A 25,789-nucleotide genomic window follows, 5' to 3' on the forward strand; every position below is an offset into this window, starting at 1 on the left:
AACATCCTCAACATCTCATTATATCTCCAGCACAAACTAGTATTTTGAATTTATCAGCACTGATTTCCATGCAGACTGCTCTAGTATACAGTTTTGAAGTAATATCTTGTACCTGGTCTGAAATTTCCCCAATGAGGTCTATATCCTCTTCAAACCCGAGATGAACAAAGGCTGCCTGTATGGTCAAGTAGGAGTAAATCCTTCTTGAGTTTCCATCATAATATGCTTCAGAAATATGTTAATAAGAGCTGGAGAGATAATGCATCCTTACCTCACTCCAATGGATGTCCTAAAACTTTCTCCAACTTTGTTGTTCAGAAGTATTGAGCTGTTTACCTTAGGGTGTAGGGCTTCGATATTATTGATAATGTTTTTATCCAAGCTGAACTCCCCCATCACTTACCACATACCATGATGCCAAAACCAGTCAAACGTTTTTTTTTTAAATCTGTGAAGTCGTGCACCAGTTTATTTAGCTGTTAAAGACATTTTCTCCTTTAACAGTCTAATGTTAAATATATGTTCAAGAATGCTTCTACCTTTGCAAAGGACCTCCTCAACTTTTGAGTCTGTTGAAATTATTTTTAGCATTATTTTGCTTGGATAACTATTAGACTTTATCGTTCTATAGTTTGTTTGTTTTTTTATTGTCTCAAGTTTTCTTTCTGGAGCAGTGGAATAAAAAAAAAATTTGGTTCTATTCTTGTGGCAATGTTTTTTTTTTAATCCCATATTTTCTGGCAGATAGTCCTAAAAATTTTGTTATATTTGAGCCATTGTATTTTATAAGTTCTGATGGTATGTTATCCCTCTGATGATACGATAAAATACCATCAGAAGGATAGAAGTGTTACTTATTTGAAACCTATCAATTTTTTATTTGTTTTATCTTTATACAGTTTAATTATATATTTGATAAATTCTTCTTTGTATAACTTTTAATTTGGAGCAAGCTGGCTAAGGGAAATTTCTGTGGCATTTTACGTCAGGAGAGACGATCTTTTCCCTTTGCAACATCTTGTGTGACTAAAGAGGCCAATCCTTGATACACAGCTGTGATTGCAGGTTGGGCATATGTGATCACCAGGTGCCATTGCATTATCACCCTTCTTTCTGCTTCTGTAGTGTATGGCATCTGCAATCCGAGACCCTTCCTTTATGCTCTCTCTTCTTGTAGATCTATCCAGTGCTACTTTTTCCCAGCTGCTTGTGTCGATTTTGAAGAGCTTCATGTCACGTTTGCATACATCCATATAACGTAAAACTGGGTGACCAGCGGCTCTCCTGCCTTCTATTAGATCACCATATAGAATATCTTGTGGAAGTTGATCTACTGGCATTCTACGAACGTGGCCAAGCCAGCCAAGGCATCTGCTGCTGATAACAGAGTGCATGTCCTGGCATCCTGCTCTTTGTAGCACTTCCTTATTGGTTATCTTATCTTGCTACCTTATTTTAAAGATCCGCCTTAGGCATCGGAGGTGGAAGACATTCAGCTTTTTTTCTGCCATGAGTAAGTTGACCAAGTTTCACTTCCGTATAACAAGGTGCTCAACACACAGGTCCGGTAGACTAGGGCTTTAGTATTGTTAGTCAGCAATATGTTGTCCCACACTCTTTTCTGCAACTGTGACATGGTGGCCATTGCTTTGGCTATCCTGTTGTTAATGTCTTTATCCAGTAGAGTATTGTTGGATATGATGGAGCAGAGATAGCAAAAGTGATCCACAATTTCTAGTGGTTGGCCATTAATGTTTACTTGCGGTGCAGTATTTGTGTTCTGGACTAGTATCTTAGTCTTGCTTTGACTAATGTTTAAGCCTAACTTCTGGCTAGCAGCAGATAGTTTGTCAACTAGGAATTGAAGCTGAATATCAGAATCAGCAACAATAGCTGCATCATCAACATACAGGAGTTCCCTGATAAGTAGCTTCCTAACCTTGGTTTTTCCCCCTCAGCCTTGATACATTAAATAGTTTTCCAGAGGATCTTGTATGGAGAAACACACCTTCCTTGATGTCGTTGTACGCATGATGCAGTAGACAGGAGAAGAATATGCCAGAGTAGGTGCGAGCACACATCCCTGCTTGACACCACTGCTAACCTCAAAAGGTGCTGATTGGGCTCCATTAAATTTGACAGTACATTTCATTTCCTCATGAAAGCACTCTGAACTTCAGTAGTTTGGGAGGGCAACCTATTTTCCTTAGGAGTTTGAAAAGGCCACTTCTGCTGACCATATCAAAGGCTTTAGTAAGATCAACGAAAACGATGTAAACGGGTCTGTCTCTCTCTCTGAATTTCTCCTGAGGGAAATTTAATTATTATGTTATTATTAGAGCTAACGAAAGACATGACATTTGCTAAATTTTATTTATGTATGATTAGTTATTGCTTAATTACATTGTGGTTGTTTTTATTAAATCCTTATCACATTTAGAAAGTAATTTGTAGGTTTGATTCTTTATTTTAACTATTCACTTATAGTGTGAAATCAATTTCACTTGGCCAAGGTCAAGGTCCAGTGGCAGATAAAATGATCAAGAATGCAACCAAATTTGGTGAATGGGTTTTTGTACAGGTAAGGAACAGAAGCTAGCATTTTGTTTTTTTTCTTAGACCTTTCCAATTGTCATTTTCAAAAAGTATATAGGTAACTGTTATATTATAATCTCTCCTAGCCATTGACTAAACAGAAACCAATGTTTGTTATTTTTGTATAAACATAGATTTTTTTCCCCCAGATTTATAAATATATTAATTAAAAATTTGATTGTATTATTTTTAAAAGACTTAACATTTTTTGCTTTAAAAAGTTATTTAAACCAAAACATTTAGTTTAAATTTAACTGAAAAATTCTTTTTAGAATTGCCATTTAGCCGCTTCATGGATGAATGCCATGGAAGACATTATAAAAAATATCCAGGAGACCAGTTCACTTTTACACACTAACTTTAGACTATATCTGTCTTCAATGCCTGCCAAACATTTCCCTGTCAGTGTTCTTCAGAATAGTGTCAAAGTCACTAATGAGCCACCTAACCGCATTAGAGCCAATCTAAGAAGGGCATTCATAGATATGTCAACTTCATTTTTTGAAGACCACCATAAGACTTTTTTGTTTTTGTTAGAAAATTTTTTTAATAATTAACAATAAATTCCAACACTATGATAGTATTGAGAGATGATAATGTAGTCCTCTGTGTTAATAGTAATAATGTTATTTACACTATGTATTGTGTATGGATTATTATAGTGTTGGTTTAATCCTGTGCACTCCCAGGGGAGCATAGGGCCGCAGCCACACCTCTCCACTGAACTCGGTTCTGAGCAGCTTTCTTAATCTGCTGCCATGTCATTCCAGTACCCTCAGCTTCACTGATGACTGACCTCTTCCAGGTTTGCTTGGGTCTGCCCACTTTCCTCTTTCCTTGTGGGTTCCAGTCAAGTGCCTGCCTTGCAACATTGGTAGCTGGTTTTCACAGGGTGTGTCCTATCCAGCTCCATTTTCGTTTTGTGATGTCTTGGGCTATGGGCTTTTGTCTAGTTCTCGCCCACAAATCGATAGTAGTTATCTTTTCTGGCCACATAATTCCTAATATGCGGCGTAGGCATCTGTTAACAAAGGTCTGGAGCTTTTCCATATTTGTTATATTTGTTATTATAGTGTAGGTTGATTGATTTTTTAATTTAAAAATGACAAAAAAAAGACATTTTAAAGATTAGTAATAATAATGACTGACTTAACTTGTGTTATTGTTTCTATATAAATTTTAAAAAATTTTATAACAGCTCTGGGAATGGACTGGAGGAAGATCATTTTTGGCATTTGTTTTTTTCATACTGTTATTCTTGAGAGGAAAAAATTTGGACCATTAGGCTGGAATATTACAGTAAGAGTCATGTTAAGACTGTAGAACTGGGATATTACAGTTAGAGTGTAGAACCATAATATTACAGTAAGAGTAATGTTAAGAACTGGAATATTATCTATTAGTGTAAGGACCCATTCAATTTTTTTTGTTTTTTAGATACTATAAAGCTATTACATAACAGACATAAACTCAAGTGTTAAAATGACCCATTAATCTAAAAAAAAAGTTTTGAACAGATAGGTCTTAATGTTCTTCTTGAATGTAGTAGTGAAGCAAGCTGTTTGTCTGAGATCAATGGGGAGTGAGTTCGAAACCTTTAGACAAGCACTGAAAAGGCCCACAAACTGTAACTTTTTAATGAGAAACATGTCACATTGAGTCCATGGACTGCAGGGCTCTCTCTCTAACATATGGAGTGATCAGTTCACTAAAGTAAAAGGACATTCTTAGTTTTGTAGTCAATTCTTGCATTCAATGGAGTGTACACAAGAGAGCAGTAGCAGAATCACTTCTTGTTTTTCATAGGACCATTCATGCAGCATTGTTCTGAATTTGCTCTAGCTCAGCGGTTCTCAACCTTTTAAGGTCGGCGACCCCTTTTAGAATCCCCCACTCTAACGCGCCCCCCCCCCTAACACACACACACACACAGCAATAGAAGAATAGAAAAAAACAATCTATATTTTCGATGGTCTTAGGCGACCCCTGGCAAATTGTCAATCGACCCCCAAGGGGGGTCGCGACCCACAGGTTGAGAACCCCTGCTCTAGCTGAATGATGTTGTTGTCCTGTATACCTACCTGCTAGCACGGGATTGCAGTAGTCAAGGCAGGAGAGTATGAATATCACAGCTAACTTTTTTTTGTTGACTGTTGTCAAATATGGTCAGATCTGGTCTAATCTGCACAGCTGCAGATAGAGATCTTTGCAGAGCTGACTTATGTGTGGGTCAGAAGAGAAGAGTTGAGGCAAAGAAAACTCATATTAGCTTAATTTAAAGAACTAGCACTAGTTCTCAAAATACTTTTTTCAGGCAACTCTTAATTATAGTAGGGTACCTAAGATTGCAAACTAAGTGGATAAAAGAAACCTGGCAGTTCATGATGAGTAGGGAATCTAAACTCTCTACATTTGTCATGTAGTTTTCTTAATTGCTTTTGTCCTCTCTTTATTCATAGTAATATATATATATATATATATATATATAATCCTTCAGTCACGAAAATGATTGCTGTAGTTGACGACTTATTTGACTTAATCCTGTGCACTCCCAGGGGAGCATAGGGCCACAACCAGACCTCTCCACCGAACTCGGTTCTGAGCAGCTTTCTTCATTTGCTCCCATGTCATTCCAGTAGTAGTATAGTGCTTATTGCCATTATCACCTCCAGCAAAGAAAACCTTACGATCTGAACAATGAAAAGGAATAGAAAAGCAATCTCAGCAACATGTGTCATGAAGTTATCTAAAAAATCAAAAGTTATTTATGTTAAAAAATAGCTGGAAAAAAAAACTGAGGCTATAAAGAAAAAGCTTAGGAATTATGTTGTTGTTTTTTCAGTGTTTCTATTGTTATTATTAGAACTTAATATTTGTTTTTATTCCAAAAGAATCAACTTGTTTATTAAGGCTTGTCCCATTAAATTAATTATGACATGAAGCTGATATAAAATAATAATTTGACGAGAGTTGGCCTTACTTAATGCTAATTAGGCATGGGGCATCTGACTGTGTTAAGATTATTAAATTTCATTTAGTGCTGGATATTCAAAAATAAATCTTTTCTCTAGGTTACTAGGACAACATTTTGTTAAACATTTATAATTGTCTAACAACCTTTTTTTTTCGAGAAAATTCATCTACCTGGTATATTGAAAATACATTTTTTGACCTTTCCTTATAACAATTGTGAAAGACTATACCAGTATAGAGTCAGAATTAATTGAAGCTGGATGATTACTTATATAATATTGTTATTAAATCTTATTTGGATAAAAGATTCCTGGCAGACATTAATCAACTGGCAAAGGAAGTTATGTATTAGAAAAATGTATTCCCTGTGCTGTGTAGAAAAAAAAAAGAGAAAGAGATAAAGAGATAATCAATGTTTGAAAGTAATGAGAGGCTGTATTATGGGAGTAGCTACTGTGATATATGGTAGACTAGATTTGTTCAATTTAAAATAGAAAATGCAATTAGGGAAGAAAAATGTGTTTTTTTTCAGTACAGACCATCCTGGCAATGCAAGTTCTAAAATTGGTGGCTCATGAATATAAAAAAAAAAATGCTCAACACACACAAAAATATAACAAACACACATATAAAGTATAAATATTTCTTTTATTTTTTAAAAAAGAAAATGTTCAGCATCAAAACATGCAGCAATATGGACCTGTTAATTAAACAACTAATAAATCATAATGAACCTAACACAGTTAACAATAATGATATTGTTGTGTCTCTCTCCTTTGTTTCTTGATTGAAATCAAAACAGCTACCACCAATTGCGAGAATGTGGCAACTCAGATTCTAAATAGGGTGATACTTTATTGAGTCCAATGTATTACATGCCAAATAGTGTACTTTATTGAGTCTGATGTATTACATGCTAAATAGTGTACTTTATTAAGTCTGATGTATTACATGCCAAATAGTGTACTTTATTGATTCTGATGTATTACATGCCAAATAGTGTACTTTATTGAGTTTGATGTATTACATGCCAAATAGTGTACTTTATTAAGTCTGATGTATTACATGCCAAATAGTGTACTTTATTAAGTCTGATGTATTACATGCCAAATAGTGTACTTTATTGAGTCTGATGTATTACATGCCAAATAGTGTACTTTATTGAGTCTGATGTATTACATGCCAAATAGTGTACTTTATTGAGTCTGATGTATTACATGCCAAATAGTGTACTATTGGCAACACAAAATTTCTAATTGAATAACTGTTGTACTGTTCTGATCTTGTACTGGACTCCACTGTGCTAGACTGTCTTGACTCTGCAACTCTCTCTCTCTTTCTTTATATAGGGTTTCTGAATGTCACTAGTCCTCTCTGGATGATCATTTCTTCACTTTCCTAAAGTAATTCATTTCAAAATATTATCTTTTTAGAAAAAAAAATGTATGTATACAGTTTTTCTTATAAATAAGTCGTATCTATTTTTATTTTAGTACGCTTTTAGTGATAGTGATAGAGAGTGTGCATTGCTCAACATGGAAATGTTTTGTAAAGATGGTTACATCCCTTGGGAGACACTGATCTATATAACAGGAGAGGTAGAGTATTGTGTGTATTGTCATTTGCGCATGAGATATAAATATTTTAGTTTCTTTCTAAAACACTAAGCCAAAAATATTTATCTCTTGACTTTTCGTGACTTTGTTATAAACGTGTAATTAAAAAGAAAAATTTTAAAGGAAATTATTGTAATAGTCTGAGACAACTTAATTAATAATTTTGGAATTGACCAGACATGTATGCCCACTTCATGTGGAGCGAAAATGACAAAACAGTGCACATTATATCTTATATTCTATATGGATTTTGCTCAGCAGCTAGACATGCAATATCAGGCTTTGAGACCAAGCTGGATTAAAGGAGTAACAGAAGTGGGCTAAATTGAGTCAAGAGAGAAAAGTATCATTTTGTCATCAGACCACAAATGGCTCACATTGAATTATTATCGCATTTCTTAAAATGCAATTGTGCATTTTAACATTTTAAAATAAAATACCACCACAATTTTCAAACTACATACATCCATAAAAGACTGCATACATTAATCTATATTCGTTAATTTTCAAATTTTAGGTTAACATTTATGAATGATTATTTTTTTGTACAGTATAATACACAATTAGTTGAATGATTTAAAACTTCTTTTATCACCACAGATTACCTATGGTGGTCGAGTCACAGATGCCCAAGATCAAAGATGTCTAAGGACAATTTTAAAGTTTTTTTTCAGACCTGAAACCTTAAAACCAAAATATAAATACTCAGAATCAGGTAATTGTAATGTATATTCAATATAAAGTACATTATAAAGGAAGTCCTTTTAATTTATTTGCGGCAGATGTTGATGTTTATTAGCAGGTTTCAAACTAGAACTAAAATAAATTGAGTATGTTTCCTTTTTTTCTTTTTATACACCATATCTGTGATCTAACCTTTGAAAGTAGCATCTTCGTCTTCGTACAAGTATTACTTCATTCAGTACACACACACATACACACATTGTCCTTAACACTTATCAACATATTTTGATGTAAAATACAAATATTCAAAATTGATTTCTCATCAGTAAGTTTGTATAATGTTCTACTAATAATTTGTAAAAGATTAAGATGCTGGTATAGTCAATAGCTTATGGCACATCAACATTATTTAGATCTCTATTGATTGTAGAGAAGCTGCAGGGTTTAGAAGCGTTGACAACTGATCAAAAAGTTTGTATTGCTATTAAGATGCATGTCATAGAGAGGAGTGTAACATGCACTGCAAAATAGTTGCATGAAGTGATCAAAGCAAAATTCCTTTTCAAAATAGGCAAACAAAAAACATACATAAATTATAACCAGTTACAGAATTGAAGTATGAGCCTAATCAAAATTGATATAACAAATTAGAATAAATCCATTCTAATCTGACTTCAGAATCCTATGCAACTTGAGCAAAGATTTAACATAGTGAAAGTAGATTTGATTAAGACTGTTTTAGTCTGTCAGGGTGAGGAACTTTTTAGCTCGTGATACATTGTTTATTTTACTATTCCTCTTATCAGCTGGCAAAAGGGTAAAAAAAAAAAAAAAAACTTGGATGGACACAGATCTTGAAAACTGCTCTAACAATTTTCTTAGAAATTTAACAGTTTAAGTATAACTAGCTAATTGGCCGCACTTGAAAACTCTGGTTTGACCATTATAATTTTTCAAAATATAAATTTCTTACAATTAAATTTGGTCTGGAGGTCCAGATAATCTATATATTGAATACACATACATCAGCAAGTATTCCTGCATGTATTCATCAACAAGTTCAATAAATACATGAACTTTTTACATCTTTGAAACTTTTATTACTTGTATTAATATCTAGATCCAGTATTCTAGTCTAGGCTACCCTTTTTTTTAATATTGCCATGTCTGCATCTGTATCATCTAATTAGAATTTTATATATTCTGACTAGATTTATACATGCCCTTAACCTTGATTTATTTCAGGTATGGGGGAGAGGGATTTGTTCTTTTGTTTAAAATGTAGTATTCATTAGTAATTAATTGCAAAGTAATTGCTTACAAAAAGTCATCAGCCTCATAAGAAAGAATGTCTTTGAGAAAAAAAAGTTATGTTGTTTTGTATTAAATACAATGGGCCATGGAAGGTAATTGTTTAAATTTAATCTATTTTTGAAGGTATTTACTATCCACCTCTTGTCAAGACATTGGCTACTGTCAAGGCTTACATAGAATCTCTACCACTTATAGATGAGCCAGAAATCTTTGGGCTCCATGAGAATGCAAACATAGCCTTTCAGTTGAATGAAACCAATGCTTTACTTGGTAAGTCTGTGTTTGTTTTGGTAACAGTCGCAATTGACTGCTATATACACTTACACTGGTTTTGTTTTGAAATACTTTAGTTAAGAATATAAATCATTGTCATATAATAAATTGTCATATAATCTTTTTTACACTGCTTTATTATGGCTTACAACATTGTAGCCATCAGTGAGTCTTATGCTCTATGGACAGACTCCTTTGCCACTTTTCTCTCTAAAAAGATTCAGATTGTGGGTCGTTTAGAACTTTCTTTTTGTTGATCTCAGGAGAACCACATTTGATTATGTTCAAGAAGAACATTCAAACCAGTTAGAAACTCTTACTTTATATATCTGTTTTGTTCACCTATTACCTTGAGCCTACTGTTTTGTTAGCAGCACTAATAAATCAATTGATTCTTCTTATTCAAATAAATCAACAAAAAAAGGGTGAGATGTTTGGAATTTAAGACAAAAATTTTTGTTCATGCAGAACTAAAGGAGTAAAACAAATTTTTATCTAGCTACAATACTTGATGTTCAACCGAGAATCGTAGCAGCTGATGGTGGGATGTCTAATGATGATATTACTTATGAACTTGCTGAGGCTGTCCTGGATAGATTGATTGACAAACTGGATATTGAAAGAGCGAATCCCAATATGTTTACAGTACGTACTAATATTATTAGTTCCAAGTAAAAATGGTAGTTTTCAATTCTTAGTACTTACTTTACTTACAGTCCATCACCCCTATTTAAGTATGGGCCACCAGCAATGGATTTCCATATTCCCATTTATTGGGCCATCCTTTTAATTCTTAGTAGGCCTTTCTGTTTCTAATATTGTTAGTGATCCATAGTTCCATAGTTCCTATTATTACATGATAGTCTTTTAGTTCTTGTGATGCTTTAGTGTCTAGCTTTATATAGTAGTGTCTTAGTTTTTATCATGCAATACCTAACATAATAGAATCCTCTCTTGGCATGCAATAATACCTAACAGTAGATTGCTCTCTTGGCATGCAATAATACCTAACAGTAGATTGCTCTCTTGGCATGCAATAATACCTAACATAATAGAATGCTCTCTTGGCATGCAATAATACCTAACATAATAGAATGCTCTTTTGGCATGCAATAATACCTAACATAATAGAATGCTCTCTTGGCATGCAAAAATACCTAACAGTAGATTGCTCTTTTGGCATGCAATAATACCTAACAGTAGATTGCTCTCTTAGCATGCAATAATACTTAACATAATAGATTGCTCTCTTGGCATGCAATAATACCTAACATAATAGAATGCTCTCTTGGCATGCAATAATACCTAACATAATAGAATGCTCTCTTGGCATGCAATAATACCTAACATAATAGAATGCTCTTTTGGCATGCAATAATACCTAACATAATAGAATGCTCTCTTGGCATGCAAAAATACCTAACAGTAGATTGCTCTTTTGGCATGCAATAATACCTAACAGTAGATTGCTCTCTTAGCATGCAATAATACTTAACATAATAGATTGCTCTCTTGGCATGCAATAATACCTAACATAATAGAATGCTGAATGTGAAAACTACTACATTATTAAAAGCTTCTTATTTAAAGAAAAACAACATAATAGTGCATACAATATTCTTTAAAATATCAAAAACCATGTTGTTGTTTTTTTCAATAATATTAGATACGCTTAGTAGTAATTGACAAATTGATTGCGAAATATTGTTTCTTTATCCACTAGCCTGACGCCAAAGGTCGCATAAACTCTTTAACCATAGTATTGATGCAAGAAACTGAAAGATTCAATAAACTGCTTATAATAATCAAGGTACATGTTAATAAGATTTAAATATAGAATAATTAATGAGTATGTTTTATATTATTGTATACAAAGACCTTACTGTTATTATAAAAGGTTTAATGTAAACGAAATCTTAAGTCTAGATTTATTTAACGAATAGTTCACGAGGCGAATTACAAGAAGATTGCTTATGATATGATATTGACACAGAATAAGTTCCCCTTTCAACTTTGCAATATTTATGGCATAAGATGTCAAGGTCATCTATTTTGCTGGCCAAGGTTAACAAGCAGGGTATCATGTGGCCAGCACAATGACCTACCGCCTTTACTTTCCCCAACTAAAGTCAGAATTTGGATTAGAATTAAATTAAAATTAGAATTTGGTGGACTCAGGGGCGTTGTTAAGACCTCTGCGCGGTGTTGATTCTTGACAATCTGTCTAGTGTAGATCTGACTGTAGGTAACGCTGAATTCAACACTTCAGTAACACCGGCGAAAGGCCGAAACAATCAAATATGTAGTCGACGCTGATATGTTGTTCTAACAATATGTTTAATACTCAAAAGGGAATCGTCCGATGTCAATAATGTCGTACTCAAGTCTACTACTTTACAATAAGCGTCCTCCTTCTAGCGTCGTTTAGAGCGTTCTTCTTTTTAAAAGATCTGTCACGTCACTTGTCGCTAATTAAAACTTTACCCTATTCCCGAAACAAATAACTAATTCCTAACTACTTCCTAATCGTGTCATAACAACTCCTCCCCCTCCCGCTAAAAAAATTGCCTGTCAATTTTTTAATCTACTGTCTTAGTCTTACAATGTGCAAGGGCCAAAATGTAGGGAAACATAAAAGACAACACAACTTGAGTCTTGATTGCGATTTCAACTTCTCTTTCTGTGTCCACAATCAAGTTCCTCTGAACACATATTTCCCTCAAGTGTCACTAACTGATACTGTCCAATGTGATGTGCCATAGGTGACCGCAGACATAGTTCGTTTGCTCTGACACTATAGGTGTGTCTATCTATACTTCATCACATCACGTTCCAGAGGTTACACCGCTTTCCCTCACACGTCAGGACAGACAATTTACCTAATATGACAAATTGACATTTATCAATGCTCGTTCTCGCACTATACACCTAACGTTCTTTCGGGCATCTACAAGTGTATTTTATTTCCTCTCTCCACTTACTTGTCCCCACACGACCTAACTCTTGACTGATGTATGATAATGCTCAAATACAAAGAATAAATTATAAAACTTACTTTTCCTTGATGTAACTACATCGTCGCCTTATAAATGCCCTTTCTATTCATACACACATACATGCAATGCATACATACTACCCGAAATTACATAATTACCATGAGTCAATCTAATGATAACCAAATTACATTTATATTATAACATAAATATACTATTCAAAGATACATTAAACAACCTAATACCCATCTAGTTATGACTACTAGTTAAGTCAATTAATTAAGAATAACCAATTAAATAAAATCCAACTTATTTACACACTACAGTCTCATAGTGCTATGCTTCACAGGCTATCTACACGACTCATACATTTGTTCTCTCCAACTGGAGTTAACATCTCTTCTTACACCACTATAGCCCGCGTGTGGCCTTCTACCTCTGTATGACTTGCGATTACCGCTACCACTGTCATCTCTTCTATCATCACTATCGGATACAGACCTGCGCCTCCTATCCGAACTCGCAATCTTCTGCTCAGACTGTTCTGTCCTACTCCAACAGTCTTTAGCGATGTGCCCATGTTTATGGCAGTTAAAACAAATTCTGTCATTTCTAGGTTTATTTCGCCTCATGTTGCCATACCTGCTTTTCCAACTTCTAACCTGTTTGTCAGAAGCGGCGCTGACACCTGCTACATTTCCAAGTAAAACATCTCTAGATAACCTCGGCATGGCTACCCCTTCGCAATACCCTGTGTATAATGGAGATCGAAGGAACACTTTGCATGCTTCGAATCTCTTAACTGCGCCGTCTGCCAACCTGACTGATTTGGTATAGCCTAAATAATCCTTAGATTTCACTAATCCCCCTCGAACTGCGAGTGTACTGCTAGCTGTGTCCCGGATCACATTTACCTGTTTATTATTTATCATGCCTGGATATAGTTTAAATCTATCTTCCCCACAATCAACGTAATTAATTTCTTCCTCTGGTTCACTTTGTCCACTATCACGATCCCTGTCTTGGATGCTCCTTACAAAATTAACCCTATCTGGTGGCCGATTATCCCTCTCCTGTCTACGGTTTCCTTGATTACCTCTCCTATCACTAGTGCCACTATTATCCCGTGTATTCCCATTGTCAGCTCCACTCCCTCTATGTTTCCTACACTGGTATGCCATGTGTCCCTTTTCCTGACAGTTAAAACATGTAACATCCCTAAGGTTTCTATCACCCGCTTTAGGTCTATCTATTCTCCTATCATAACTTTCCCTGCCATTGTTTTCATTTTCCCAGGATCTATCCTTTATGCCATCATAACTATCCCCACCATTGTTCCCACGTTCCCTGGACCTATCATTTCTCCTACCATAATCCCTATCACTAACATCATTTCTCTTTACATAATTTACCAGGTCAATAACTTTTTTATGGTCGCTAACTGAAAGTGGGTTGTTTGGGTAAGCATTCTTAAAGATCCTAATAATTTCTACCAAGTCTTCAATTACCTTCGGGTTTCTTTCTTTTACAAAGGACTGTAGCTGAGGGTCGCACTTATTGATAAAATTATCAATCAGAATGAAGTTCTTCAACCCCTCGTAGGTGTTCTCTACATTCTCGAATGCGAGCCATTTAGTGAAGAAGTCCTTCTCTGAGTTGATGGTTGTCTGCGGATCAACTTGGCTGGATGGAGTGTTTTCATAATACTTCTTTCGGAATGTTTCCGCGTTGTGCCCGTATGCGTTTAGCAGTTCCTTCTTTAGCACCTGATAGCTGTTTTGCATGGCGTGGTCATGGTTTTGGCAAATCGTGAGGGCTTTCCCATGTACGAAGTCCAACAAGATTTCGGACCACTCCTTCTCCTGGACATTAAACTTTGCAAGTTTTATTTCAAAGCGTTTCAGATAGTCGCCAATGTCGTCCTTGTCTTCCGCAAAAGGTTGGATTTTCTTCTTCATCCATGCGGCGCTACTATGGCTTTCTATGTTGGCACTATTGTTGCTGTTTCCTTCGGTGGGCACATTTACCCCAGCCTCTATCCTCATCTGCTCAATTTGAATTCTCACTTTTCTGTCCGCCTCTTCTTTCTTCTCCCTCTCTACACGTTCCGCCTCTCTAACCTTTTCCCGCTCTATGCGATCTGCTTCTTCTTTTTCCTTTTCTCTGCCTCTAGCTTTCTCTCTCTCCAAGCGTTCTGCTTCTGCCGCCACCATCTGCTGTACATAAGCAGTTAGTTCTTTGCCGCGCAGTTCTAGTTCTGTCTTAGCTTCATGAATTAGCTTTTTTCTAAATTCTTCCAGGTCGTAACCTGAAGTAGCTGCCATATTACCTTTGTTACTTTACCTCGCTTTTTTATTTATATTATCTTACACACAGGCCTAATAGCGTCTATTACCTATGTTCTATAAATCAAATTACCTTTTGAGCGTAACCTCGCTCCGCGGCTACCTAATACCTCTTGATTCAAATAAATTAAATTCGTCACTCTACCCTTGGCGTCTACACTGCCAACTCCGACTTATAATAACTTCTGTACTTTCCAAGATACACTTAGTATCCTTGGTACCAGTGTGTAGGCTACCCTTTGACCCGACTGAATACGCTGTGCGACACACGCACACCCAACCGACTACGTGTTACTCACACGAGTCGCCGGTAAATAGACCAACCTGTCTATTTACAACTACTAAAATTTACAAATGGGCAATCAGGCTTCACCTCGATTGTTCCCCAGATCTAGTCTAGATTACGCTAGATCTTAGTTACTTCTTACCTGCTTTCACAGCCAGGAGTGTATATAACTTACTCATACAACTAAACTATGAAATTAAACCTAAATACGTTAAACACCAAACTATAGATCTAGTTCTAATGAATGAGACTTTCGTCTGACAGTAAGACTTAAGACAGGAGTATTGCAAACAATTAATACATGACGTTACTAAAATGATTAACTAAATGATTCACATTCACACACAGGACGAATTAACAGCTAAACGTATATCTGGACCTCTTGCTAGATTACACCTAATTTTAAGGATATCCCCAATCCACCACGATTTAACCTGGTAGTGATAATCTAGCGAGTGGTCACTTCCCTACAGACTCTAATTATTCTGAGGAGAAAGTAGTTACATAACACTTGACTTATCTGTCTAAGAAGCGGCGATAACTCCCCAGTCAGTCTCGGGTCCACTCTTCCTACGCTAATGTCTGTCCCGGCGGCAAGGCTCACGGCGATGTCTTCCCTAGCGGTGAGATAAAGACAGCGAACGTTTCGGCTCTCCAAGGTCCTTCGGTACTGGTCTGCAACGGCTCCGGTTCTTCGGTGGTACGGCGTCTGGTTCTGGTTCACGGTGCTCTGTCGTCTGGCTCCGGTTCGTCGGTGACGTAGAGTTTGGTTCCGGTTGCTGGTTCCAAGGCAGGTACGGTGGCTCCAGGTGGTCGTCTGTCCAAAGTGAAACTGGAACGGTCCAACAGTTGACCCAGCGACAAAGTCAAGGTCCAGTGCTAAAATACCGACTATCTGGCTATCTAACGTGTAGCACAGATTCAGCCGAGACGTAGATCAAATTAGCACTACTGTACTTAAGTGCCGTAGGCAGTAAGATGGTTCCTACGTCACAAGTTCTTTGGCGTGACCTCAACGGTCGATCTTGGCCTTGCAGAGGTGACCTTCACGTTCGTTCTCAAGATGCCGGGCAGGCGATATCTATTCAGTACGGCTTCGACAGGACGGTTTTCTTCCCTTCGACACACTGTAGCCCTCTCAATACCGAACTACAGGCTTCAGTGCTCTGCCCCAACGTATGGGCGTTTACAAATTACAAATGTAGATCTAGATCTATATTTCGTTACCTCCTAGGTCTACGAGTCCAGGATCTCACTGGCTTTCCTTCGCCGACGTGGCTGTATAATCAGGGTCTAGCTGCAGACTAGGCCAATGACGTTAACTTCTGCCTCCTCCTAACAGAGGGCTTCTATCCTTCTGAACGTTGATGCCAGTGAGCTCCGAGTCAGGGGTCGCCACGTTGTTAAGACCTCTGCGCGGTGTTGATTCTTGACAATCTGTCTAGTGTAGATCTGACTGTAGGTAACGCTGAATTCAACACTTCAGTAACACCGGCGAAAGGCCGAAACAATCAAATATGTAGTCGACGCTGATATGTTGTTCTAACAATATGTTTAATACTCAAAAGGGAATCGTCCGATGTCAATAATGTCGTACTCAAGTCTACTACTTTACAATAAGCGTCCTCCTTCTAGCGTCGTTTAGAGCGTTCTTCTTTTTAAAAGATCTGTCACGTCACTTGTCGCTAATTAAAACTTTACCCTATTCCCGAAACAAATAACTAATTCCTAACTACTTCCTAATCGTGTCATAACAGGCGTCCTAAAATCACAAAGCCAAGCACTTAACCACTCAGCCACCGCACCCTCAATATCTCATGTAGTGAAATCAAAAATTCTTAACTGGCCATTTCTTGTAAAAGCAAGTTGGTAGCTCCATTCAATTTTCTAGGCTTTCAATGCATTCAACAACTTGAAAAAAATTACTCTGGAATCCTCGATACACTATAACGAATCTCCACCCTGGGACGAAAGCCCTCTTCCTACTATAAGGGACCATATTGAAAACATAAAAAGAAAATCTGACTACAGACCAACAGAGCTCAAGGAAATAGTGAATTGTTTTCTACAAACCAATTATCCTAGCAATCAGTGGATCAGAGTTTACAGGGACGGCTCATCCCATAAAGCCACCACAAATGGAGGAGCTGGAATACTCATCGAATGGCCAGATGGAGGAAAACTAGAAAAATCCATTGCCACTGGAGAGCTCTCTGACAGTCACAGAGCAGAAAGGGGAGCACTAGCACTAGCTGCTACCATGCTAGCAAATCATCCACACAGTTCCCCACACAGTCAGATTGTCTTTCTAACTGATGCGAAAACAACCCTCCAAAGCTTGCAAAACTCTGATTCCTCTTGTATTAAAAACCTCAGAACAGCACTTACAAAGCTCAACAACAACAGCAAAAAAACTGTTATTCAATGGATACCAGAATAGAAAATACCCAGCAATAACTGTTGGAATTCTCGTGATAATGGTGAAATGATAGTAAGTCAGAGCTTCATTTTAAGAGATAATTTGGTCAAGTTTTTTCAAATTTATTTTTACTCCTTTAGACATCATTAGAACAACTGAAAAAAGCCATCAAAGGTTTCGTAGTGATGAGTGAGGAATTGGAGAATGTATACAATGCTTTTTTAAATAACCATGTAAGTAATTTATTGTTTACATTTAGAATGAACGTAGATCTATCTGTTAAATTTTAGTTTTATTTTTCCCGAAAAACTTCACACATTTTATTGGAAGCTTCAACTTAACGTCAGCTTCTCTTATACAAATTTAGTTCAAAAAGAAGATAATAATTCCAACCTGAATTCATCCTGTTACTCACTGGCTCATGTGAAACCTTTACCTTTTACCTTTACCTATCCCTTAGTCTGTTGGACTGTTGGGACACCAGGGAAGATTTGATGACCGTCTTTCTCCATTCCTCCCTTTTTTTTGCCTTGTTTAGAACCTCTCTCAATGGCAGGCCTGTCCATTCTTTTATGTTGTCCTCCCATTGCTTTTTCTGTCTGCCTCTTCTTCTTTTCCCTGGGTTGTTCCCTGAAGGAAGGTCTTTGCGAGCCCCGTAGATCTTGTAATGTGGCCAAAGGTTTTAAGCTTTCGTCTTTTTACAATAGCTAGCAGGTCGTCATGGGCTCCAATCGCTACAGTAATCCTGTCTCTGATTTCTTGGTTTGTGATGCGGTCTTTGAATGTGATGCCTAGGATCCTTCTGTAGCATCTCTGTAGCATCCTCCTCTCAAGCTCTGCATTCAACGTCCACGACTCGCAAGTATATAAAAATGTGGCCATGACCAGAGAGCGCATCAGTCTGATTTTGGTGCCGAGGGCTAAGCCCTTATCTTTCCATATTATTTTAAGTTTTGAAAGGGCTGCTGTGGACTGTGCTATTCGGGCCAATAGTTTGGGTTTTGTTCCCTCATCTGAGACAATAGCTCCGAGGTATTTGCAGCCTCAAATACCTCATGTGAAACAGAGCTTAAAATTCTTTTTTAACTCATTGTTTTTCTTTTACTTCCTTCCTTTTCATTCTCAAATTGTTCTTGGAAAGAAAGATTATTTATATTAATTTGTTCTAGCTTATGGAATAAGAAATGTGTCTTTAGCCTTGTGTCTCTGAATATTTATTATATTAGGTAATGTTATTGTACTTGCAAGCTACAATTTAGTGTTTTAGGTATTACTACTACTTTGTTTTCTAGTGTTTTGTCTTGGAATTCCTCTAAATGTTTAGTGATATCCTAAGGTGCTAATTTAGTTTAATGTAAGTATCCATTTGTGCTATACCTCATAGCTCTATATTACATCTTTTAGATTCTTTATCTATCACATGTTGAAGGATCCCCCAAATTAAGATGCAATTTTGCATATTGGTTTAAGGTGAAATATAATTTTGTTGTGATATTACTGTCTGATTTGCAAACATTTATGATAAACTATAGTCTTTTGTTTGATTTCTTTATTATGTCAATATGGGAATTCCAAGATACTGGTAGCTTTTCATTTATTTAGGTATTTTGAGTTTCTAGTCCTCACTCTTCATTCAATGTATCATAACATTAAACATTCATGAAGTCAATATATGAATTGTTGTAGTGGTGTTTCTTGTTTGACATAATTGAGTAACTGTGTCAGGGGGCCAGGACAGATAAGGCAAGCCTTTAAAATACAACCTGACACATGTATGGATCAACTTTCCATTCATTATGTTTTTTCTAACAAAATCATTGTTGTGTAAATTTTATGACTTACTCAATTTCAATAGATTTTTAATTTGGTTAGGGTTATTTCTTTCTGTTTGTAAAGCACAAGTTTCTTGCTTTATAGCAAGCTTCTTGAATTATAGTCCAATTCCTTTTGTGGATCAGGGGGAGACAATGGGTTGCCTTCAGGCACTCAGCAAACACAAGTCTGGTCAAGTTTGGAATAAAACTCAGCCCCCCCCCCCCCTCCTCTCGATGGGTTGCCACAGAATTCTTGTTACTCAGCCACACATCTCACATATTATAACAAAAAAGAAAAATAGAACTTAAATGAAAATAAATTATTAGAACTTCAATGAAAATAAATTATGGACTATCTTAAATCAACTGTGCTTACTAATGGTTTAAACTAATCCAGAGTTTTTCAAATCACTAATGTGTTTTATGTAACAATAATAATCAAATAGTTTTAACGATATGTTTAGAAGCACTTTAGTATATTTGATACACATTTTGATACTCATTTTCAGGTCCCTGAATTATGGGCCAGAAACGCTTACCCTTCGTTAAAGTCTTTAGCATCTTGGGTTAAAGACCTGATAATGAGGTGTTGTTTTATTGACAATTGGATCAATAATGGACCTCCTAAGTCTTTTTGGTTTTCTGGCTTCTTCTTTCCACAAGGTTTGTAATTTTGTTGGGAAGTTGTAGATCTAAATGTCAGATACTTACAATATCTTTTCACAAAGTTTTATGTGTCCTATAAACGTCATGAAAATGTGTTTGAAAATAAATTACTGTCTTTTTGGAGTATTATTTTTAAGTTGTAACATAATATGATTGGGTATGACTTTATTGCCCTATATTAAAGGATGAGTTTTGATCTTCCCATTTATGATCACATTGATTTAAGGCAACTGCAGGTGATTGCTGTTAAAACTAAAGTGTCAAAACCATGTCAGGAACAAGTGAAATATAAAAAGTACTTTTAAAAAACTAATAGCATTACTTATTTTGAATCAATAATCTAATTAATTTTTAACAGAGCTAGACTAATAATAATAAACTTGTGCAATTGGAAATACTTTAATTAGTTGTTTTTGTTTATTGCCACTTTAATGCTAATAGCTTGCTCAGTGCACTATGGTCCAATAAGTTTCTGTTGGGGAAGGGGTTGAATCTGGGAGAAAGTTTTGGTGCTGCCCTTTCAAAACCAATTTTTTTTTTTTTAAACTAAGAAAGTTGCTTGATTCTGTATTTGAAATGGAGGTCTCAAGTATCTAGGATGGAAGGCTAATGTACTAGTCACTGAGCTGTTCAAGTACTGATAAAAAAATAGAAGGTTTTACAGTCTTAAAAAAAATGTGTCACCTTATTCTCTACACAAGGCTTATCTCACTTTGCTTAGTACATTTAGGACTAATAATGAGAAGGCATGTATTTGAGTCTCAAGGGGGAGTGCAGCATTTCACTCGGCTAGGCTGTCCTAGCTGTGACCTACATATTTTGCCACACCCAATGCAGACATAATTGTTGTAGACATTGCTGTGATCCGTTTAGGTTCTCTTTCAGTAGTCTACGTCTGTCCTCTGTAGATTTCCTTTAGATCTCAAATTATGTATCCTTCTGCCTTTGTAACAGACCTACTGCTGTCTTGTTCACAATAAGCCTGCTGTCTGGTAATTAACTGCCTGGTCGTGCGGTTTGCACGCTGGACTGTCGTTCGGATTTATCGATGGTCGAGGGTTCAAATCCTGCCCGCTCCCATCCCCCATCGTCCTGCGGGAGGTTTGGACTAGGAAGTAAACTATCTTCAACTCTGAAGGAACATCCGAAACATGTAAAACAAACATTTTAACTATTTGCTTAATTTTGTGATTGATTCATGTGTTGTCATCAACAATCAATAATTGTGCTCATTTTCAATTTGGTTTAAGAATGGGAAGTGGAAGAAAAAATGTGTAAAAGATTCCACTTGTACTTAGTTGGCAAGCATTTTTTTTTTAAACAGTAAAAAAAAAAATTAAAACTTATTGAAGACTATATCTTCTATTTATTTACAGGTTTCTTGACTGGAACTCTTCAAAATTTTGCTAGAAAGTACAACCAGCCTATTGATCATCTCTCATTCAAGTTCATTCTCCTGCCATATTCTAGAGAAGAAGCACTAGTTATGGAGCAGCTGCGTACAGTTAAAAAGGGCGAAACAATACCTATGGATCAAAATGTAAACTCTTAGTTAAAATCAAATTATTTCTCTAATAAATCAATATTTATTTTTAAAACAATGGTTAAATCAGTTTACGAAATCAAAATATAGAACTTCAAAATTAAAAACACTAACAAATGATCAGACTTGATATGGAAATATAGGAATTAAAAAAAAAATTAGAGAAATTTAATTAAACTTTTGTGGTTTTCTCCTCCTTGTCCTCTGTCAGATTTTAATTTTATCATAACATAATGAGGAACCTAAATGCTTCCCAGGGGGTGTGGTGGTCAAATGGTTAAGGGCTTGGCATCCGAACCTGAGGGCCAGAGTTCGAATGTCAGTGAAGGCTGGGATCTTGAATTTCAGGATTTTTAGGGCGCCCCTGGGTACACCCAACTCTGGGGAAAGTAAAGGCCATTGGTTGTTGTGCTGGCCACATAACACCCTGCTCGTTAACCGTTGGCTTAGAAACAGATGACCTTAACATCGTCTGCCCGTGTAGAAAACATGGTCGGAAAGGGGGAAACTTTTACTTTACTTAAATGTTTCCCAAACATGTTTAATTTTTTTAAAAAAAAGCATATCTAGTAAACTTATATTTCAATCCTATCTATTTTCAGTTGGATGTTCCTGATGATGGAGTGCTCGTACATGGACTCTATATGGATGGTTTTGCCTGGGACTGGGATCACATGACTGTTGGTGACCAATTGAAAGGCCAGATGCAGGCAAAGTAAGAGCTCGTAAAAAAGGCCACATTGGCATTAATGTTTGCAACACGATCTTATTAATATAGTATACAACTTTCATTCAGCTACATTATCATCTAGCAAAATGAACCAATACTTAAATACTCTTAGATAGTACAACATGGGGCAAACTAATAGCCTGTAAAGCCACACACTTGACATGTATTGCAGTGTGTGTCTTGTAATGGATATAACAAACAAAATGTATTTTAATTAATATCTACTCTTTCATTGTATTCAATATTTAACTGTAACTCTTTCCTCCTTTCTACTGTCTGATAGAAGCCATCTGTCTTCTACTGACTGAATAGAAGCCATCTGTCTTCTACTGACTGAATAGAAGTCATAAGTCTTCTACTGACTGAATAGAAGTCATCTGTCTTCTACTGACTGAATAGAATTTGTCTGTCTTCTACTGACTGAAGTGAAGTCATCTCTCAGTGCTCGTTGAAGTTCAAAAAGCAAGTTTGAAAACATGTTTCAACTATAAAAAAAATGACTGACAAAATGGAAGATCCAAAATAATGCAAACAAATATTGTTAGACTTAGAGAAAGTGATGACAGAAATGAAACCAAGAGTGTCCTAGTCTCGTCACAATTTATGTGAACATGACTCTTATACACACTACAAAAAATTCAGCCTGAAGAAAAAAAAAAAAAATAACTCAACTACATAGGACAATGTAATTTAGAAATGCATTCCCTGGAAGATGAAAATCTGAACCAGCGACACAGACCCAAGTAGAATAGTTCTAAAAAATGTTGTTCAGATCTGTGCTTTTCTTCATAAGAAACTGGCCTCAAGCTAACCTTATAAAAGTGTAAAAAGAACTAAGCAGTTTGAAACATGTAGGACTATTTATGACCTCCATCAATTGACCGTAATATAAAAAAAAAAGAAACAACTTTCTGTTTTGATAGTCATATTGAGGGGAACAAATCAGAAAAAAAGAAATTACTGCTTTCATTATTTCTATACAAATTGAGTCATTTAATTCTTTGTTTCTAAATGATATCCAGTTTGCCTGTAATGCACATGGATCCTCGCCTAGACTATGAACCAGATTTATCTCTCTATCCAGCGCCACTCTACCAAACAGCTGCAAGAGCTGGCACACTTTCCACTACAGGTAACAAGTTAACAAATTTCTTTACAGCTGGGATCAATGTTCTCACAAAACACTTTCTATCTTTTGTTAACTCCTACCATAGCTTTCATGGGCATGTCTGGTTAAGTCTTGCTACAGCTCTCACAGGTTTATTTTCTCCAAGACCTAACTTGTTTACTTTAAGATCTAGCTCTCACTTGTTTCTTCTTTGTATATCTCTCACTGATTTACTCTGTATAAAGATATTGTTAAGGCTTCCGCACGGTGTTGATTCTTTGAAATATAACTAGTGTAGATCTACGTCTGCCTGGAAGTAACACTGAACTCAAACTACTTCAGTAACACCGGCGAAAGGCCGAAACAATCAAAATATGTAGTCGACGCTGATGTTGTTCTACAAATATATTTAATAATCAAGAAGGGAATTGTCCGATGTCAGCTATGTCCGTAAATCCGTATATCTATGTTACTGCTCTACACGAAGCGTCTTCTTTTTAGCGTCACTTGGAGCGTTCTTGTTTTTTAAAGATCTGTCACGTCACTTGTCACTAAGTAAAACTTTCCCCTTATTCCCGAAACAAATAACTAAATCCTAATCATGTCATAACAATATACAACATTTTTTTCTGTTCATAACAAGATTGGTTAAATATCAAGATAGATTTTTGTGTTCAATAGTTTCTGTAGCTAGTACAATTAGTCTTTCTGTGAATAAGAAGAGGATTCCTGAATTTCTCAATCATTTCTGTGTTGAGAACATCCTCATTTGCACAGCTATTCATTCAAAAATTCATTTAGGAAATGGACTAAAGTCATGCCTACTACATACCCAGCCCAGCAGAGTTTGGACATTTTTTTTTAAAGTATGGACACTGTTGATTTGAGATATAAAGGATCTTACTATTACATGTGAAATTTTTCTTAGGAGGCACAGATCAAAAAAGAGTTCAGCTATTGAATGTGTCAAGACTATAGAGACCATGGCTTATAAAAGTGAGGGAAGAACTGTGGACTTTCAGCTTTGTTGATGCTGAGTCCTCGCCTTGGCCCTCCTTGTTCTTGAAGTCTACCAAATGCTGCACTAGCATGTGCAACAAAAAGTTTGTTTAATCATCTATATTAGCATATATTGTTACAGTGCTCCCCAACTGGACAAATTATTGCATGCTGACTCTTTGTTTTAATACATTGTGAGTGTTCCTTTAGAAATGGAGATTGTTACCCCTTAGCTCATTCCTCCTGCATGACGGCCAGCTGGCAGGCTTTGAACTCGGGACTAGGTTGATGACAATCCAAAGTGCATACTGCTCAACCTATCAATCAATGACCTGACATCAGGTAGTTTATGGTCATAGTATTTCTGGTTCCATGCCTACTGTGTTTGTGAAGCCAAAATGTGTACAGGGATAAGATCTGCTTCATTTGAGGCATTCAGGGTGCAAGCATCAGTCCATAGCAAATCTCTAATGCAGACATATTTTAGTCTTCAGTCTCTGTGTGTTGAATAGACCTGCATCAGAGAGAGATATAAGATGTCATAGTATTACTATAAGGCTTCTAGCCGTGTTGTTTGTGTTTCAGGAACTCTCAGATTTATTCATTGGTTTCATCAAATCAATAATGGTGTTTGCATTTTGGCTGTGCTAGTCACAGTATATAGAGTGCATGTGATCTTTCTAGTGGTTTTCCAGTGTAAAGATTGTATTTGAGGTTTTTGATAAGTTCCTGTTTGCTTTCTGTTGTTTTTTTTTAGCTTTAGTACATCCATTGGTTTAACATGATTGGTTTCCTGAAGCTGTCCATTTTCTTTACAGCTTAGTTTTAATATATGTCCAGATCTCAGCTCAGTACATAGTTTTTGTGATTGTCTGACAATAGTTAGGTATAGATCTATTTGATGCCACTGCTTGGGATACATTCAAGGGAACTGAAAAAGTGTATATGTTATGATTATAAAGTAAGGTAAAGTTCATCTTTCAGACCTTGTGGTCTATAGGGCAGATAATGTAAAGGTCATCTTTTTCTGTGGCCTATGGGTGTCATGTGGCCAGCACAACAACCAACCGCCTTTACTTTTCCCCAACTAATGTCAGGTACCCATTAGAGCTGGGTGGACTCAAAGGCGCCAGAAGATTAAAAAATTAAAATCCGTCTTCACCAAGTTTTGAACCCTGGACCCCAGTCATCCAACGTGTGCCTTCTATGTTATGATTATGAGCTGAGCGTATTTCTAATAGCAATATCCCATTACTTCTATAAAATGGCCGATGACATGTTTGCCCAGAAAATGACTTCAGGTTGTCCAATCAGATTATGTATTTCAATACTGGTATAGCAGGCTTATCTGGTTTCTTTGTTTGTTTAAGTTTGAGTAGAAGCTTTCTTTGATGTAGTATGGATTGGACCTACTGTACTTTGTAGAAAGCT

At 36.2% G+C, this 25,789-nt stretch overlaps 1 pseudogene; it reads left to right on the top strand.

The window, feature by feature from the left end:
• Positions 1–25,789, top strand: part of LOC129926892 (dynein axonemal heavy chain 6-like) — a 59,401-nt pseudogene that overhangs the window by 31,968 nt on the left and 1,644 nt on the right.

This window comes from Biomphalaria glabrata, chromosome 6 (assembly GCF_947242115.1).
Source record: "Biomphalaria glabrata chromosome 6, xgBioGlab47.1, whole genome shotgun sequence".
NCBI lineage: Eukaryota > Metazoa > Mollusca > Gastropoda > Planorbidae > Biomphalaria > Biomphalaria glabrata.